General features: G+C 46.1%; 1 protein-coding gene across 1 annotated transcript in view; it reads right to left on the reverse strand.

Moving 5' to 3' along the window:
* Window positions 1–11,791, reverse strand: part of LOC143294844 (uncharacterized) — a 363,289-nt gene extending 351,498 nt beyond the window's left edge. The window contains exons 1-2 of the mRNA XM_076606352.1: window positions 11,602–11,791; window positions 10,482–10,551 (exon numbers count right to left, since the gene is read on the reverse strand). The gene's annotated coding sequence lies outside the window, so the exon portion shown is untranslated. The remainder of the gene's footprint in view (window positions 1–10,481; window positions 10,552–11,601) is intronic.
* Window positions 11,792–12,851: the final 1,060 nt, after the last annotated feature.

The raw sequence follows: 12,851 nt of genomic DNA on the forward strand, positions 1-12,851 counted from the left end.
TAGTTGATCGGCCGGTTGACTTGACTGTCGCTTTACTGTTCGTCAGAGTCTTCCCTAGGCACAGAAAAGCAGCTGGCTAGTTCTGTCTAGTTCAGGTGTTGGGGGTGGGGTGGAGGGGGAGACGGCGGAGGGGGAAGGGAGGGGTTGGGAATTGTGGATGGAGACTTGACATCATTTGTCCTTAGCATATAACTAGCGGGTTGCAAACCTCGCCATTTAAACTACTACTACTACTTCTGCAGTCTGTCAGTCCATCATTGTTTTTTTTTCTTCCCCTTCTTTTCTCTCTTTTGTTCCTTGGCGGGGTGTTTCAGCAAGCCACTGGATCAAGTCACGTGCATGGTCAAACCAGCCCAGCTTTCATTTCTTGACCGATGTCTGCAGATCTTCATGAAGTCCGAGGTGCTGCTTGATGGTCTGGCGTACTTGATCCATTGGTGATGTGGTCAGTGTGTATGATAGACAGCCATTTCCGACAATGACCATCAGAACAGCAGAGGAGGCAACTGCTGTCCCGACTATCTGGGCTAGAATTTGATAATAGTGGAGAATGTCTTGCCCAAGTTACATCCCCTCTTTCAGCCAAGAGGGTTTTAGGACAGTCGGCGTTGGGATGGTTCTCAAAGGCCAACAACTCCCCCCCCCCCCGCCCCCCCAGAAGGCCGCAGCACTAAGAGGCAGTGCAGTTTCGGTCATAGTTCTTCACAAAAGACTGTCCTTCACAAAAGACTAAGTTGAAGATGACTGCCCACTGCGATGGAGAAGCCATTGATCATACAGCTCCCACTTTGCTGTTGGCCCAGCTGTAAAGCTTGTTTCAGTGTATTCTGATGTTTAATGTCTGTCGATAACGACTCATTTTCATGGATTTTTTCACGGAACAACCAAGTTTTCTTAAAACTACTGGTCAACATGACAAAAGCGAAACTTGGGTCGAGAGAACACACACACACACACACACACACACACACACACACACACACACACCACAGAGAGAGAGAGAGAGAGAGAGAGAGAGAGAGAGAGAGAGAGTTGTGATTCCTTTTGCTTTTTCAAAGACAGGAACCAGTCATCGATAGGAGACTTGGCGCATTCGCATATGTCTGGACATCATGGAGCCCCTATAGCTCAGTGGGAAATGCGGTTGTTGTTTTTTGTTTGTTTGTTTGTTTGTTTTTGTTTTTTGTTGTTTGTTTTTTTGGGGTTTTTTTTTTTTCCTTTTTTTTTCTCTTCTTCTTTTTTTTCCCCCACCAAGAGCTTTGGTTTCAGTTGCCTTTGTCTTACAGGCCCCCTTTGATCTATTTTTGGCACGGAGCTGTGGACACTGGGCGCTTCTGTAAATAGACTGCTGGTTTTCCCTGTCACGTCAAACTGCATGTTGGGGTTCTGTTAAGGTTGAAAAAAAAGTGACACCCTCCAAAACGGGTCATTTGCACAGTTTCGCGTATGCCAATGTAAAATTTGATTAACTAGCTAATTAACCATTTAATGGAGAGAAAAAAAACATTCAGGCTTTGGTTAGTCACATACAGGGCACTAAAAGTGCGACAGTGAGCATTTTCAGTTGCAGTTTCTCAAGGAAGCGTCACTGCCTTCAGAACACACACACACACACACACACACACACACACACACAAAACCAAAAAAAACACACACACAAAAAAAAACCATACATACACGCTACACCACATGCCAGACCAGAGGAATAACCAGACGCGCTTAGTCAGGCCTTGAGTGCACACGTACATAGTTTGTGTACCTGTCAGAGTGAAATTCTTCCACGGAATTCTGCCAGAGGACGACACTCGACTGGGTTTGGGACGGTCTTTTTGTCAGTCAGTTTGATATGGGATCCCCATCCTGTTCGCCTGTTTATATACGTCTGTGTGTATTATTGTTTCCGAATGATTCATCGCTGTTCGGAGTTGCCTTTTCCACGAACTGTGCAGGAGATTATATCTGTATTTACCTTATTTAGTAAGCCATTATCTACCTACCTACCTACCTACCTATCTATCTATCTGTTTATCTGTCTCTCTGCCCAGTGTTGGGAGAGCAGCCTGGGGATTTATTTTCTTTAACAGTCGTTTAGAACCTCTCTCCCTCACTCTCCTTCTCTCTGTGTCTCTTCTCCCTGCCTAACCCCCTTCCTCTCTCTCTCTTCTCCCTGCCTAACCCCCTTCCTCTCTCTCTCTTCTCCCTCCCTAACCCCCTTCCTCTCTCTCTCTTCTCCCTCCCTAACCCCCTTCCTCTCTGTCTCTTCTCCCTGCCTAACCCCCTTCCTCTCTGTCGCTTCTCCCTGCCTAACCCCCTTCCTCTCTGTCGCTTCTCCCTGCCTAACCCCCTTCCTCTCTCCCTCACTCTCCTTCTCTCTGTGTCTCTTCTCCCTGCCTAACCCCCTTCCTCTCTGTCTCTTCTCCCTGCCTAACCCCCTTCCTCTCTCCCTCACTCTCCTTCTCTCTGTGTCTCTTCTCCCTGCCTAACCCCCTTCCTCTCTGTCTCTTCTCCCTCCCTAACCCCCCTTCCTCTCTGTCTCTTCTCCCTGCCTAACCCCCTTCCTCTCTGTCTCTTCTCCCTGCCTAACCCCCTTCCTCTCTGTCGCTTCTCCCTGCCTAACCCCCTTCCTCTCTGTCGCTTCTCCCTGCCTAACCCCCTTCCTCTCTGTGTCTCTTCTCCCTGCCTAACCCCCTTCCTCTCTGTCGCTTCTCCCTGCCTAACCCCCTTCCTCTCTGTCGCTTCTCCCTGCCTAACCCCCTTCCTCTCTGTCGCTTCTCCCTCCCTAACCCCCTTCCTCTCTCCCTCACTCTCCTTCTCTCTGTGTCTCTTCTCCCTGCCTAACCCCCTTCCTCTCTGTCTCTTCTCCCTGCCTAACCCCCTTCCTCTCTCTCTCTTCTCCCTCCCTAACCCCCTTCCTCTCTGTCTCTTCTCCCTGCCTAACCCCCTTCCTCTCTCTCTCTTTTTCTCTCTCCTGCTATCATCTGTCTGTCTATTTTTCATGACCCCTCTCTTGCCTTGTCTCTGACTACTTTACTCACCAGCCTCTCTTCCTATTCCCCAAGCAACACTTCACACTGTACTTTTCATGTTGCATGCTCTGGGTGCAGTTTTGTATGAGCTTTGTTCACTTATTTGTTGTTGTTTTTTGTAATTTAAATTCTTCGTTTTGCACTCATTAAATGTTGGGGGAGGTGTGTGTGTAGCATTCTGACATACCAGTAAACGCCCTTGATAAAGACCAGTGGTCGAAACCGGTCGGGCATCAAACAAACTGTTTTGTTGTCTTCCTTTTTTCTATCATTGTATGTATATATATATATATATATATATATATATATATATATATATATATATATATATATATATATACACATGTGTATATATATATCTATATCTGTGTGTGTGTGTGTGTGTGTGTGTGTGTGTGTGTGTGTGTGTGTGTGTGTGCGTGTGTGTAACACACTATCATTATATCGATACTTTGTCAATCAGCCTTTGAACGAGACACGGGTTTCTGACTGTTTGGCTAGCCGAATCACTGAGTGATCCCAACACCAGACACTGAGCAACACACCTCCTGCCTGTATTCCCCGTCCACTATACACTGAGCAACAAACCTCCTGCCTGCATTCCCCGTCCACTATACACTGAGCATCAAACCTCCTGCCTGTATTCCCCGTCCATTACACACTGAGCAACAAACCTCCTGCCTGTATTCCCCGTCCACTACACACTGAGCAACAAACCACCTGCCTGTATTCCCCGTCCACTATACACTGAGCAACAAACCTCCTGCCTGTATTCCCCGTCCACTATACACTGAGCAACAAACCTCCTGCCTGTATTCCCCGTCCACTACACACTGAGCAACAAACCTCCTGCCTGTATTCCCCGTCCACTATACACTGAGCAACAAACCTCCTGCCTGTATTCCCCGTCCATTATACACTGAGCAACAAACCTCCACTATACACTAAGAGACAAACCTGTATTCCCCGTCCACTATACACTAAGAGACAAACCTGCTGTATTCCCCGTCCACTATACACTGAGCAACAAACCTGCTGTATTCCCCGTCCACTATACACTGAGCAACAAACCTCCTGCCTGTATTCCCCGTCCACTATACACTGAGCAACAAACCTGCTGTATTCCCCGTCCACTATACACTAAGAGACAAACCTCCTGTATTCCCCGTCCACTATACACTGAGCAACAAACCTCCTGTATTCCCCGTCCACTATACACTGAGCAACAAACCTCCTGTATTCCCCGTCCACTATACACTGAGCAACAAACCTCCTGTATTCCCCGTCCACTATACACTGAGCAACAAACCTGCTGTATTCCCCGTCCACTATACACTGAGCAACAAACCTCCTGTATTCCCCGTCCACTATACACTGAGCAACAAACATGCTGTATTCCCCGTCCACTATACACTGAGCAACAAACCTCCTGCCTGTATTCCCCGTCCACTATACACTGAGCAACAAACCTCCTGTATTCCCCGTCCACTATACACTGAGCAACAAACCTGTATTCCCCGTCCACTATACACTGAGCAACACACCTCCTGCCTGTATTCCCCGTCCACTATACACTGAGCAACACACCTCCTGCCTGTATTCCCCGTCCACTATACACTGAGCAACACACCTCCTGCCTGTATTCCCCGTCCACTACACACTGAGCAACAAACCTCCTGTATTCCCCGTCCATTACACACTGAGCAACAAACCTCCTGTATTCCCCGTCCATTACACACTGAGCAACAAACCTCCTGTATTCCCCGTCCACTATACACTGAGCAACAAACCTGTATTCCCCGTCCACTATACACTGAGCAACAAACCTCCTGCCTGTATTCCCCGTCCATTACACACTGAGCAACAAACCTCCTGCCTGAATTCCCCGTCCACTATACACTGAGCAACAAACCTGTATTCCCTGTCCACTATACACTGAGCAACAAGCCTCCTGCCTGTATTCCCCGTCCACTATACACTGAGCAACAAACCTCCTGCCTGTATTCCCCGTCCACTATACACTGAGCAACAAACCTGTATTCCCCGTCCATTATACACTGAGCAACAAACCTCCACTATACACTAAGAGACAAATCTCCTGTATTCCCCGTCGACTATACACTAAGAGACAAACCTGCTGTATTCCCTGTCCACTATACACTGAGCAACAAGTCTCCTGTATTCCCCGTCCACTATACACTGAGCAACAAGTCTCCTGTATTCCCCGTCCACTATACACTGAGCAACAAGTCTCCTGTATTCCCCGTCCACTATACACTGAGCAACAAGCCTGCTGTATTCTCCGTCCACTATACACTAAGAGACAAACCTGCTGTATTCCCCGTCCACTATACACTGAGCAACAAACCTCCTGCCTGTATTCCCTGTCCACTATACACTGAGCAACAAACCTGCTGTATTCCCTGTCCACTATACACTGAGCAACAAGTCTCCTGTATTCCCCGTCCACTATACACTGAGCAACAAGCCTGCTGTATTCCCCGTCCACTATACACTGAGCAACAAGTCTCCTGTATTCCCCGTCCACTATACACTGAGCAACAAACCTCCTGCCTGTATTCCCCGTCCACTATACACTGAGCAACAAACCTCCTGCCTGTATTCCCCGTCCACTATACACTGAGCAACAAACCTCCTGCCTGTATTCCCCGTCCACTATACACTGAGCAACAAGCCTGCTGTATTCCCCGTCCACTATACACTGAGCAACAAACCTCCTGCCTGTATTCCCCGTCCACTATACACTGAGCAACAAACCTCCTGCCTGTATTCCCCGTCCACTATACACTGAGCAACAAACCTGCTGTATTCCCCGTCCACTATACACTGAGCAACAAACCTCCTGCCTGTATTCCCCGTCCACTATACACTGAGCAACAAGCCTGCTGTATTCTCCGTCCACTATACCTTCACCTTCACCTTCACCTCTCCCGTAGTCTGGGTTCAGACCGTTGGGGCACCGCTGCTGACCTGGCCACCACCCCTCTCCACTCTTCACGGTTTTCTGATTTCCTCAGGGCGTCACCGAGCGTCAAGCCTGTCCACCCCCGGATGTTGTCTTCCCATCTCTTCTTCTGCCGTCCTCTCCTTCTGCCTCCTTGTACGGTGCCTTGCAGGAACGTTTTGGCAAGACCAGATGATCGGGAGATGTGTCCATACCACCTAAGTTTGCGTTTTTTCACTATGGACAGAAGGTCTTCGTATGGTCCAATACTTTGCTTGATTCTGTTCTTCACTTCCGTGTTAGTGATGTGGTCTCTGTAGGAGATGCCAAGTAGTCTACGAAAGCATCTCATCTCGACAGCTTGGATTCTTCTCTCGATGTCTGCAGTCAGGGTCCAAGTCTCGCAGGCGTAGAGCAATATTGATATAACCAGGGAACGCATCAGTCTGATTTTTGAGCTGAGAGCGATGTTTTTGTTGTTCCAGATGGTGTTCAGCTTGTTGAGTGCCATTGTTGTTTGGGCAATTCTCGAGAGTACTTCTGGTTTAGATCCTTCATCTGACACGATTGCTCCCAGATATTTGAAGCTGTGGACTGTTTTAAGCTTTTCGTCGTTGACTTTGATGTCAATGCTGATGCCGTTGGTGTTGTTAGTCATCAGTTTGGTTTTCTCCGCACTGATTTGCATTCCATACGATGTGGAGGCTTTGTCTAGATGTTTGACCAGGCTTGCCAGTTCTTCTTCTTTTCCAGCCAGTCCATCAATGTCGTCGGCAAAACGTAGGTTTGTGATTGTTCTGCCGCCTATGCTGACTGTTCCTACATGCTCTTCCAGTGCGTCAGTCATTATTCTTTCTAAGAAGATGTTGAAGAGTGTTGGGGAGAGTAGACAGCCTTGTCTCACTCCGACTGTGGTTCTGAACCAGTCCCCGATGCTATTGTTGAGGTAGACGGCGCTGGTGGCTTTGTCATAGAGGTGCTGTATCAGTCTGATCAGGTTGGCGTTGATGTTGTACAGATTCATGGTAGCCCACAAAGCTGCATGCCAGACCCTGTCAAATGCCTTCTTAAAATCAATGAAGACGTGGTAGAGGTCTTGTTGGTGTTGATGGTACCTCTCACATAGCAACCTCAAGTTGAAGATTTGTTCAGTTGTGCTCCTTCCTGGTCTGAAACCTGCCTGTTCTTCAGCAATGATGTTTTCTGCTTGTGGTTTCAGTCTGTTAAGCAGGATCTTCAACATGACTTTGCTGGGATGACTAATCAGGCTGATGGTGCGGTAGTTTTGACACTGCTGGAGATTGCCCTTTTTGGGGAGGGTGATGATCAGTGATTGTGTCCACGGTGTGGGCCATTCCCCTGTTTGCCAGATCTTGTTGCAGATTTTCATTAGCACAACTATCATAACTTCACCCCCTGCTTGGACCAGTTCTGATGGGATGTTGTCCACTCCTGCCGATTTCCCTTTTTTCAGCGATGCTATTGCTGCCTCTATTTCTTCACGGAGTATGGGGTGATTACTGTTATCAGTATACACTAAGAGACAAATCTGTATTCCCCGTCCACTATACACTAAGAGACAAACCTCCTGTATTCCCCGTCCACTATCGGAATAGGCTAGAGTCTGCATGCTTGTTTGGACTGATAAAACACACACATACACACACACACGCGCGCGCACACACGCACACACACACACACACACACACACACACACACACACACACACACACACACACACACGAAAACAGAAATAGAGGGAGCGGAGAGAGTGAGAGAGACAGAGAAAAATACGCAGAATGAACAGACAGACAGAGACAAAAACTGAGACAGAGACAGAGACAGAGAGAGAGAGAATCTGCAATTATGGTTGCTTACTTTTGGCTTTCTTAAGACCGGCCGACAGCCTGGGCCGTTTCAAAATAGAACAGGAGCTACAAACTATGCCTTGGTCTATGAAAAAAAAAACCCAAAAAACATGATGTATGAAATAAGATTAAATATACGTATCAGCAAATCCGCCCAATCTCAAGGTCGTACCCGCGCAATTGAAACGTGCGATTAAGGAGTAAATCCGGCAATAATTTCTAACTCGTTTTCTTCTTCTTCTTCTTCTTCTTCTTCTTCTTCTTCTTCTTCGTTCGTGGAATGCTACTCCCACATTCACTCGTATGTACACGAGTGGGCTTTTACGTGTATGAGCGTTTTTACCCCGCCATGTAGGCAGCTGTGCTCCGTTTTCGGAGATGCGCATGCTGGGTATGTTTTTGTTTCCATGACCCACCGAACGCTGACATGGCTTACAGGATCTTTAACATGCGTATTTGATCCTCTGCTAGCTTTTTCATACACCCGTATGGGGTTCAGGCAAAAGTGAGTCTGCACATAATATGTTGACCTGGAAGATCGGAAAAAATCTCCACCCTTTTACAGCTCGTTCACACAGGGTGAATTTACACGGCTTGGAAGGTTGTGCATTCCGCTTCAGAATTTGTAATCTTCACCATAACAAAAGAATGTAAAATATCTCATAGGCATAGTGCATACACGCACGCACGTAGGCTATAAATATATACATGCACATGTCTATAATGTGTGTGTCGAAATGAATGTGACTGCGTGTTGTACGTGTCTGAATCACTGTGCAGTGAACAGACAACAAAGTGAGAAGAAGTGAAGCAGCACACACACACACACACACACACACACACACACACACACACACACACACACACACACACACACACACACACACACACACACACACAAGGTTAAACCCTGCTGACCTATAGAAGTGCCAGGCATTCCGCTCGACAACTGACATCTTCACCATTACGAAAGAAATTAAAAACATGTTAATAAGCATGGTACACACACACACGCACGCGCACACACACACACACACACACACACACACACACACACACACACACACACACACACACACACACACTCACTCACTCTCTCTCTCTCTCAATTCAGAATAAAACAAAAACAACTGCAGAAACGGTAACTCGTGCTCTCCAATTACAAACAATATAACCGACTCAGTTTCATAACGGCGTTGGAAAAAAATCTCGCGAAATTCAAATAAGAGAATAGATAATGATAAAAACAATCCAGACGAAGGAATGAACTCGAGAAGGATAGGTTTATGGCGAAAGGTGGGGGTGCGAGTGAAGAAGGGGTGTGTGTGATCAGAATCAACAGAGCATATGAAAAGAGATTATTTCTTGGACACGTTTTCCCCGTACTCCGAATATACTATTTACAGCCTGAATAAGCTTCCTTCATCACAGCGTTGGCTTCAAAATTAGTTTGATCCTTAATAAGGATAAAAGCAGATCTCACAATCAAATATCCCGTCCCTCCCCCCCCCCCCACCCCACCCCCCCCCCCCCCTTTTTTTCACACACACTGACATGTCTGTTCTCCGCCCCAAAGAATTTTTCATGGAAGTTGAGGAGAAAGAAATCCGTTGCTTCGTAAGCACGTAACTACACACTTAAATTGATATCCATTATATCTATAAAAAAAAAAATTTTTAAAGCCGACATGCCTCCTTACTTACCTGCCTACGCACCTACCCTCATACACACACACACAACGATAGAGTGACATAAGACATGAAAGAACCAACGTAAGAGAATAATTAAATAAATTATTAAATAGATCAATAAATAAGTTAACAAATGAATAAATAAATAAATAAATAAATAAAGCAAGACAGAGATGGTCAGCAAAGAAAAAAAAAGACATATCATCAAATCTGTTTTGCCTCTTCACGAAAATACCTTCTTTTTTGTTGCTGTTGCTGTTATGTGGTACAGTGACACGGATTACATGTTTAACTCACTCAGTACGGCAAGTCCTCTCATCTCCTCTACACAGACCCCTCGGATGTCCAGTGGGTGTCTGAATGACCCAACCTTTAGCTTCCGTCGTCAGAATTGTGGTATTCTTTCTCAACATTCACCTCTTCAGTATAAGAGCCTTCCGCTTGCAATATTTTGATGATGGTAATTGGGGTGAAACGCTGTTAACGTCGTCTCTTTCGCCGTTCGTATGGAGAGAGTTAATACGTGCTGAATGATACAAGATAGAACAAAAAAGATAAATAAGGCAAGAGAAGCTTCTAAATTTAAAATTCTGCCATTGTTAGATGGCGGGGGAGGGGGGATCGTGGGGGAGGGAGGATCGTGAGGGGAGGGAGGGGGGCAGGGGGGTGGGACCGGGGGAGCTGTTATTAGAAAAAGTCTTCTCATACTAAACCGATTAGTATCTTTTCGGACCGAAACCAGATTGACTGCTCCACTGTTGATAATCTTACCACCTCGCTCGGACAACTCTCCTCGCGTTCTTATCGGCAGTTGACGCAGTGAGCGATTTACTTCACCCCCTCACTCCTACACACACACACATACACACACACGCACACGTTCCCAAAGATTCTTTCGCTGTGCCGTGCGTTTGTCAGTCCGTTTGCGTACCTGTCTTGGTTTGTGCCTGTCTGTCCGCCAGTCGCCAAATGCTAGTTCTGGGCGAAGAATTCGATACACGCTGCAAACACACACAGGCGTATCAGTTTCATAATGGACTGCAAAATATCGTGAAGAAACAAAGGAGGGGGCGGGGCACAAGAAAGAAAGAAAAGAAAGCCTAAAAGAAAAAAAAGAAGATAAAAAGAAGATAAAAAAAAACTGACTAACAAAGACGACAAGAGAGATAAAGGTTCTTTTTTTTTTCTTTTTTTCTTTTTGATCCATAAGCAAGAAAATATCCGCTAATGACGCAATTATCGCTTCAGATTGTCAGGACAGGAAGGATGAAAAAGAAAAAGAAAAAAACAAAGAATCGTTAAAAATAAATTCATAAACAAGAAACGATTTCGTCCATCAGTTGACATGCAGTATTGTTTCAGATTTATCCACCTCAGCCTGATGCACTTCACTGCCCCCCACCACCCTACTCCCCAGTTAGTCACCTGTATTTACCTTTAGGTGAGTAGCTGAAGTCATGCTGACAGGTCTACAAATCCCGATTATGGGGCAGTGGAGGAGGATAAAGAGGAGGAGCAGGAGCAGAAGAAGAAAGAAAGAAGGAGAAAGAAGAAAACGAAGAAAGGAACGAACAAGAAAAGGAAAAAAGAACGAATAAATAAGGAGGAGGAAGAGGAGCGGATGAATATCATGAAGAAGAAGAAAACCAAAACGAAACACAAAACAAATCCAAAAATCGGAAACGGTTGATAAACTAAAATCATCATTGCTTTAAATTGACTAGACTTATACATGGTTTCTACTGACAGCGATCGTTTCTTACCCAGTAAACTAATCTCCACACTTCATTACTTTTTTTTTTTTTAAAGAAGCAATAAATGACAAAATGATAGTGAATATAAAAGTTATGAATGCTTCACTCTGAATCAGCAGTTGCATTCAGTTCTCCTTTAAAACCGTGGCCGCCAGTTAGCCAAAAATCATACATGTTTCTTTTATTTTTACTTTTTATTTACGTTGCAAAACTTCTTTTCCCTCCAACACCTTAACTGCAGACCATACAATAATAACAATAATAAACTTTTATATCATTACTTATCGTGATTCTTACCTGTCTTGGGAGAAATCGCCTGCGCGTGCGTGCGTACCTTCTCTCTATTTCTCTCCCACTTTCACTGACTCTCACCACTTACTTTTCCTCCTCTCTCGCTCTCTCTCTCTCTCCCTCCAACTTCTTTCTCTCTCTCTCCCTTTCCAACACAGTCTGCCAGGAGGTTTGTGTGGGACCCAAGGCCGGTAATTCCTCTCCTCCGCGGCGGCACGCCGAGACCTAGCCACGTTGTCACCACAGCCCGTCTTGGCCGCCCCACACCACACCTCTCTCAGCCAGCCAAGTTTGGCTTCGATGGGGGGCGGAGGGTGTTCATAGGTGTTTCTATCTCGCTGCGTGCGTGTGTGTGTGTGTGTGTGTGTGTGTGTGTGTGTGTGTGCACGCACGTATGTGTGTCAGTGCGTGGGTATACTATGTGTGTATGCGTGAGTGTTTGTGTGTACGTGTTCTTGTGCGTTAGAGAGAGAGAGAGAAAGAAAGAGAGATAGGGAGGGAGGGAGAGTGTGTGTATGTGTTTGTGTGTAATTGTGTGTTAGTGTGTGTGCGCACCTGCGCAAGTGTGTGTATGCATGGGCATGTGTGAGTGCGCGCGCGAGTGTGAGCCTGTCTCTGTTTCCCTCCCTCTCTGTCTGTCTGTCTTTGAAAACAGCAGTGAAACACATTCGTTCCCCTTTGATACCCCCATCTCTCTCTCTCTCTCCCTCTCTCTCTTTTCTTCTCTCTCTCTCTCTCTCCTTCTCCTCCTCCTTTTCTTCTGTACCTCCCACGTTTACTCGTATGTTCAAACGGGCTTTTACGTGCACGACCGTTTTATACTCCGGCTATGTGAGGGTTGCCACATTCAGTTTTCGGGGGCTGAAAGTGGTACTATACTGAGTCTAGTATCAAACTATCTGAAAAGACGTTAAAAGAAAGTGACACTACAACCACAACTCGTACAAACATATCGCTTACCTCCAAGAATGTGTGTGTGTGTGTCTGTGTGTGTGTGTCTGTGTGTGTGTGTGTGCGTGTGTGTGCGTATGTGTGTGTTGTATCTATATATATATGTGTGTGTGTGTGTGCGTGTTTGTGTACGTGTGTGTGTGCGCAGTGTTTGTGTACGTGTGTGTATGTGTGTGCTGTGTGTGTGTGTGTGTGTTCGTTTGTTCTTTAGTTTAACGTCTTTTCACGTATGTGTGTGTGTGTGTGTGTGTGTGTGTGTGTGTGTAGTGTGTGTGTGTGTGTGTGTGTGTGTGTGTGTGTGTGTG

The sequence above is a fragment of the Babylonia areolata genome, chromosome 20, assembly GCF_041734735.1.
Source record: "Babylonia areolata isolate BAREFJ2019XMU chromosome 20, ASM4173473v1, whole genome shotgun sequence".
Lineage (NCBI taxonomy): Eukaryota > Metazoa > Mollusca > Gastropoda > Neogastropoda > Buccinidae > Babylonia > Babylonia areolata.